Here is a 7,500-nt window from a genome sequence, read left to right as displayed (position 1 = left end):
ATAATTTATTTTAACAATTATTCATCAATCTGGATGGGTTTGTCGAATCGAACGGAAAGGTCTACGAGACGAAAGAAAAAAGCGAGCGCGGGAAAAGACCTACTGAGGACTGGGGCGAGAGAGGCAGTCTTCTCGCACCCGCAGCTTTTTTTCTTCGTCCCGCCCCACCGACTATAACTCATTTCATTTCCTCCCCACAAGGGAGGAGGTGAAATGCGACTCTCCTAAAAACGACTGCATGGGAGGCTACCCGCTGACCGACACGCCTGCTTTTTCGCTCATCCCTGCTCATCCGAACAAACTGAGAGCCTGGGACAGGCTGAGGTTGAAATGGTAAACGATCAAAATCAAAGAAACAAATCACAAAAGAATCATTTGCATCACAAATAGCATTGTTCTTCTTTTTGTCATTTTGTTACCTTCAGCAATATGCGTGCGTACACTTTGTAATCCGCAACTCACGGCCACTGCGTACCATATGGAAGAAACAATGACTTCTTTGAACAATATTAAAGCGCTCGATGGTGTTGAAGGAGTTCTACTTATTGTACAACGCCAAGTGCTTCGACACTTTTTTTAAACAGATAGGCCACGTAATGAATTTATTTTGATTTAAGTATTGTAGCTTAAGTAAAGCACATACACCTTATTCCAAAATGGCCACTGATTCATGCGGATACAAATTGGCCCTTGTTGCCTCGTTCAAGATAAAAAATTCTTTTGAATTTTAAGCTTAAGAACGACGCATCAAGGGCTAATTTGAATAAAAACAAAAGAATATTAAATTTTAAATGGCGGCCTTTTGGAAAAGGGTGTATTACAAAGTGTATTTTTAGCACTTTTTTGGCATCAATTAGCATGTTTTACCATAGCAAAGTGAATTTTGCTATGATAAACAAAGAAATTGATCAAAATGGCTTCAATAAAGGAACTTGTATCAACTTGAATAAGTACATTGAGAATTTTGTATGTTTTTAAACAATTGTTTTATTTGTACATAGGTTTATCTTAACTAATACGTAATGGATACTGTAAATATTTTGTCTTATATTTTATTTGCATGCATTCATCTCTTAATATGCATATAACTATTTCCAACTATTTGTTATTATACTTATCATGTAAAGGTCCACATTACCCTAGTGCTGCGGCTGGTGTTTTTTACAGGTCACAGATCGTTGTTTTACCAATACAGAAAGTATCCTAAACATTGATCAAAGCTAACCTTAAGCCTAACAGCTTTTGTTTAGGCCTAATTAGATCTAAGGTTAGCCTTTATGCATGTTTAGGATACTTTCTGCATTGGAAAAGCAATGACCTGTGACCTGTAAAAAAGGAAGTCTAAAAAACAAGGACCCCAGGTCCCTGGACCACCGCCTGGTCCATGAACTACCCCTGTGGACCACCCCTCATTTTGTACAATTAGAAGCAGATAAATCTTTAGACGAGAAAGAGACAGAGTGATCCTGGCACTTATCTTGACAATTTAAGCAATAATTATTGTCTTACAGAGACATGAAAAATTCAGGAGGCTTCAACGAGATTCGAACCCATGCCCTCCGCGATGCCGGTACAATGCTCAACCAACTGAACTATGAAGCGACTCAGTTGGGAGAAAGTCATGTTTTGCATACGTCGTTCTCTTGGGGCCTTAGCATTCCTTTTTGGCCTGGCCTGTCTTATGCCACGGTGGTAAGTCTGTGCTCAGCCGACCGGTTGGCTCAGTTGGTTGAGCATCGGATTACTGTGCGGGGGAGGTCGCGGGATCAAAACCCCTGCCGGACCAACACTAAGGATCTTTAAATAACTGAGGAGAAAATGCTGTCTTTGTAATGACATCTGCAAATGGTTAGACTCTCTAGTCTTCTCGGATAAGGACGATAAACCGTAGGTTCCATTAACGGCCGAAGAAATCTTTCGTCATTTGTTTTTTTCTTAATTAACCGCGTAAGGTTGTGCGAGAAGATCTTCGTTTGTAGACGAGGATTGCGTGTACATATCACGCGAGCATGTACCATGTAGCATGTAGGTATATACGTGCAAATGCAGTCTGGCAAAGTTCCCCACAAAGTGTTGTTCGTTCGGCATGTACTAAAACCCGAAACAACGAAACGAAACGACCGAAACGAAACGACCGAAACCAACGAAACCACTGAAACGACCGAAACGAAACCAGCGAAACGAAACCACTGAAACGACCGAAACGAAATCAGCGAAACGAAACCATCGAAACATGCGAAAAGACCGAAACAAATAAAATAGTAAGTTAATAAATTAAAAAGTTAAAAAACAAAACAGCCTTGATCTCTGCCACGTTACTATGGCAGCCTGTGTTTAAATAAAGTCTACGAGTCCTCAGCTTCTACATTCGCTATAAATGATCAACTGAAAGGTTCGGATTGAACTGAAACGAAGGAGCGGTTAGTAAATGATCAGGTGCTAGTTTTGTTTGCTCAGTAGAGATGCAGTAAGATACGAGTGAACGCAGGCTGAGCATGTTGCTAGCAGAAGATCATATGTAAATTTCCTTCTAGTTTGAAAACAGACCTTTTGAAAGTGCTTCTTTGTTTACAAGTTTTTTATGATTGCGGCGTGATAAGTTGTTCCCAAGAAAATTCATTAAAACATCGTTGAGTTTGATTGTCAATTGAAGCTTTTTTCATTCCTCACTCCCATGAACTAACCTCTGAGTGAACCCTAAAAAGCTGATCCCCTCTCCTCCCCTACTATACAGTTGAAACGTTTCGGTCGTTTCGCTTCGTTTCGTTGTTTCGGGTTTTAGTCGGTGGTTTCGTTTCGGTGGTTTCGTTTCGGTGGTTTCAGTGGTTTCGTTTCGTTGTTTCGGATTTTAGTACATGTCTGTTCATTTAGCCTGAAAAACCACTTGGGGAGTGGTCCACTACATATTATGTGGTATTCCTGTCTAAAAGAGACAATTGCTGAAATCAGTAGCCACGGTACCTAGGAGTGACGTTTTCACAGACCACGATTTATTGATGTCATAGCGACACCCAACGGGAACTGTCTTTGTTTCTTGTGGAAAAGGTAATTTAAAAATAGATTCGTCCGCAAAACTGCCTTGACATAGGCTTAATATGGAAGTTGTTCGGTCATATGCATGGGCTCTTGCTTACAGTCAAGGCAGCTCAACCGTTCCTCCGACGAGCGGATTAACGAGTTCAATATTGCAAATTTGATTTCAGGAATCATTTTAGCAATCTGGTCGTCGGAATAATGATGCAAAATTCAAATCAATCCTCAATTCAAAACTCGAATTTTGATTGGATCATTGCGCGCTTCTGGTGAGAATTTGACAGCTGTACTAATTTGCATAATCTGCCACGGTCTTAACAAGCGTGATTCGCCTTTCTTTTTAAATTGATTTAGACTCCATCCAATCTTTAATTCGAAAACACGGTGTCTCAAGTTTGAGGATACTGGTAAGATTGCAGAATGGTAATGTTACTAGAGTGAAATGACCGTTGTTTGGCAGATTATGAAAATCAGTACACATGTGAAATTCCTACGCCAGCCTGGCATCGGAAGCTAGCAATATTCCAATCAAAATTCGAGTTTTCAATTGAGGCTTGATTTGAATTTTGCACTATTCATCCGACGAACAGATTATTCAAATGGTTACTGATATCAAATTTTCAACAATGAACTCATTAATCCGCTCGTCAGAGGAACGCTTGAGCTGCTTTGACTGTAAATTGTTCAGATAAGTGCGACGATTCTCTCTTTCGTCTAAAGATTTTTCTGCTCGTCACTTTACAAAACAAGGGATGGTCCACAGGGGTAGTCCATGGACCGGGGCCATGAAGGGATGGTCCATGGTCCTGGCATCCATGCTTTGTGTACACCCGTATCATGGAGTCACGCAAGGTGACAATTCCGAAATTCAAAATGCTTTATTTTCGCAACGAAAGACGTCATGGTAATGGGAACTTGACAAAAGATTTATTTCTAGGTCATCTTGAATCTCTGAGAAATAAAAGTTAAAAACACCTTGCGGTTTTGATTTTAGAATTTGATGACATCACTGTGAAAACCATCTATTAATTAATTCTCTGAAATTACTGCCTAGTTTGTACACACCGTGTCTGTTTATATGTAAACCTCCTCTATCAAGACAATCAAAGTCAATGTTTTAATTTGGCATAAACTTCCATCCATTACAGTTACAGAGCGATTTAAGTGTTTTGTTAACCTTGGGTACCTTTTTGTTAAGTCCTTCATCATCTTTCCTGCGAATGACGCCAGAAATAACTGTAATTCTTGTTGTGGAAGACTCAAGTTGTTCAAAGGTCGACAATGTTTTTGCAATCTTCTGTGGCTGGTCGTTACGCCAACGTGCATTATAATCTGAATGGTTTGGCGAAGTCGAACATATTATGGACTGTACTGCCGCTAAACAATTTCGATTCTACTTTGCTGCCTTCGACAATTTCCTGCCTTGGATGTTATAGGTCATAGAATCTCCAAGAATCACAACGGGCTTTCTTCTAGTTGATCGATTTGATGGGTGCAGCGCATTCCTTGTTTGAATTTTCTTGACTCTCGTTGCTTGTTATTCTCCAGAAACGTGCACTACGCTTCATTTAATCAATTTTGCAGCTAAAGATGAACACGATATTCCTTTTTTTTGTTAAAGCATAGTTAATAGTGGGGAATGGTTATGAAACCCGACAAATTTCTTTGTTGTAGGTTTTTGTTCTCTTTTTTGGCCTTGACCGTGCACAAAACACAATAGTTGTTTACTCCTTACTCAGGAACTAACCAACAGAAACGTGTTGGTTACGTAATTCATGCATAATGTATGAGCGCAAAACAAAAGATTGTGCACGGTCGTGGACTTTCCAACCTAAATCTTGGCATCTTTGTTTGCTCCTTTGATGTTTGCAGAGCTTCCAAACCATTCCCCTCTATTAATTATAGTTAAAGCTAAGGTTCTCCTTATAAACTTTCTTTGTCTTTGAAGTTGGAAAATTAATGTATGTTGTTAATGGTAAACAAGCACCGCCGAATATTTTAGATCTCTTTAGTAGAACAATAAGTATTTAACAATTATTCACCGATATTCATCGAGCCTTAGGTGAATCATTGTTCTAGTATAATTACACAGGTGATTATTTGACAAATATGAATTTTCTTTAAAAGAATTAATTTCTTCGTCTGTCACCTCGACAAAACGGCTTACGGCCATTTTGAAAAAAAACCGCAAAGGTGATTATCGGGTAATTATCACCTCAAGTGCCACCAAACAGCGCAAGGAATTTTTAATAATCACCTACGTAATTATACTACCACTCGTTCATCAACGTTTCAAAAGTTTTATACAAAACACTCTTGAATTGACTTGCAAAAAAAACGTTTTCTCACGTATTGGCTCAAGAATTTGTAATGAGATACCTTAAACTACTAAAGAGAGCTAAGCTAACCACCTTACACAACAGAAGATTGCAAAACGTCGCAATATTCATGTACAAGATTAAAAACAAGCTGCTGCCCTTAAGAATAAGAAAATTGTCAAATAATAGTTTCAAAAATAAGATGACAAATGTACTATTCGACATATTAATAACTGAACATGACTACATTAGAAATTGATAAAATAATATCGAAACTAAAGAAATACTAGTTATACCTTCCTTATTGTGTAATTTACCGTAATATTTAGGTCGTGCTATTTCTTATTTACTTAGCTTTAAATAGTTTATGGTCTGTATAAAAGCAGACAAACTAGTATTCGTAAAAAAAGGAAAACAACTTTGAGTTTACAAGACATGTTTCGATCGATCATCGATCATCTTCAGTTGCAAGTGTTCGTTAGAGTGCGAATTTGAATTTGAGTAATTTGAGTCAATGTTACAATGTGAACTTGCATTAATAATACATTGCGTTAGAGTTTTAAATCACCGGTAAACGTTACAACAGTACCAAATGTAAACAATCGAATAATGCGCGCGCAAACAGTGTAACAAAAGAAAAAACAAACTTGAGGACGTTCGCGCCAATTGTTTCTGCGCACCTTACTGCGCACGCAAATGCACACGCCACGTCATACACGAGCGCGCGCGCTAAGTAATAAAATGAGAAATGATAGGGCAAAAGGCCATTGCTATAGCTTTGCCTGGATTTAACGCTCTTGGACGTTCGGTGACCCCTATTTTTCTTTCCAGAAACGGATTTTATTTACAATTATCTCCACGTTGTCCAAAAATGAACAAAAAATCAATGTGGGAAGTTAAAAAAATTTCAAGATTTCTGCTCACGGGACATCAAATCCTGCCATCTTGCGGCTGCAAGGCGCGTGAAACTGTGGTCGCTAAATGCGAACTTGATCTTTAAGGAACCTCACCAGTTGACTAAATTCACTTAATAAGTCCACTTAAACAATATTTGGCAGAGAAGATTTCACGTCAAAGATTTAATTGCAATATATTTGGGTTTACAGACACTGGCCTTATTCGCTAACGAAGTCCGATTTTGTCACATTTTGGGTGTTTTTCCGGGCATGTTCTCTCCAAAACGAAGTTGGTGACCCCCCATTTTTTTTTACATTTCTGACATAACTAACTCATTATCTTACAGTGGTAAAAGTTTCAGAAAAAAATCAATGTTGAAAAATTTTCGCGCGAACGTCCTTAAGTGCTTAATGGTAGGAAATTACAGCAACAACAACAACAACAACAATACCAAAAACCAGAGAAAAGATAGAGTTAGCTCCGCATGATTTAGCTGCCTATTTAGACTGGGATTTTCCCAGCGGATATGAGCAGCCTTTTTGAGCAACAACTGGAAACGATGAGGTGCCGTATCTAAAATAGAGAAGCAGCTCTCAGAACAGAGTCTTCGACATTCCTCAGAGTGTTGCAAATGTTGGAAAATGTGAGAAGTCCTGTCCCTTCTCAGATGCTCACGAATGTGTCGGAGTGTTTCCCCGACGTAACAGGCAGGTAACTCTATCTTTTTCGCTACATTTATGTGTCAGTGTTAGTTTTCTGTAGTTGTTGGTGTTGTTGTTGTTGTTGTTGTTGTAATTTCATGCCATTAAGCACTTAATTTTGTTTTTCCTTTTGTTACACTGTTTGCGCGCATTATTCGATTGTTTGCATTTAGTATTGTTGTAACGTTTACCGGTAATTTAAAATTCTAACGGCAATGTATTATTATTTCAGTCCTATGCTCCCATTGTAGAAGCAGAAGACAGAGACATTGATAATTTCTATAGTTCCCTCGACGAAGTTTATGCCTATTGTAAATTGGTCGAGATTACAATAGTGATGGGAGATTGGAACGCCAATCTAGGATCTGAGGAGCAGGGAACTTGAAAAGTGTAGGCCCTTTCGGCTTAGGTGAAAGAAACGAGCGCGGAGACAGACTAGCTGACTAGTTGACTGGTGCGTGGAAAACCGCCTTGTTGTAACCAACACGTGGTTCAAAACCCATCCCAGAAGGCAGTACACATGGAAAAGCCCAGGCGACAGAGTGCGCAAT

Source organism: Montipora capricornis, chromosome 5 (assembly GCF_036669925.1).
Source record: "Montipora capricornis isolate CH-2021 chromosome 5, ASM3666992v2, whole genome shotgun sequence".
Classification (NCBI taxonomy): domain Eukaryota; kingdom Metazoa; phylum Cnidaria; class Anthozoa; order Scleractinia; family Acroporidae; genus Montipora; species Montipora capricornis.
Note: the sequence above shows the minus strand (reverse complement) of the source record.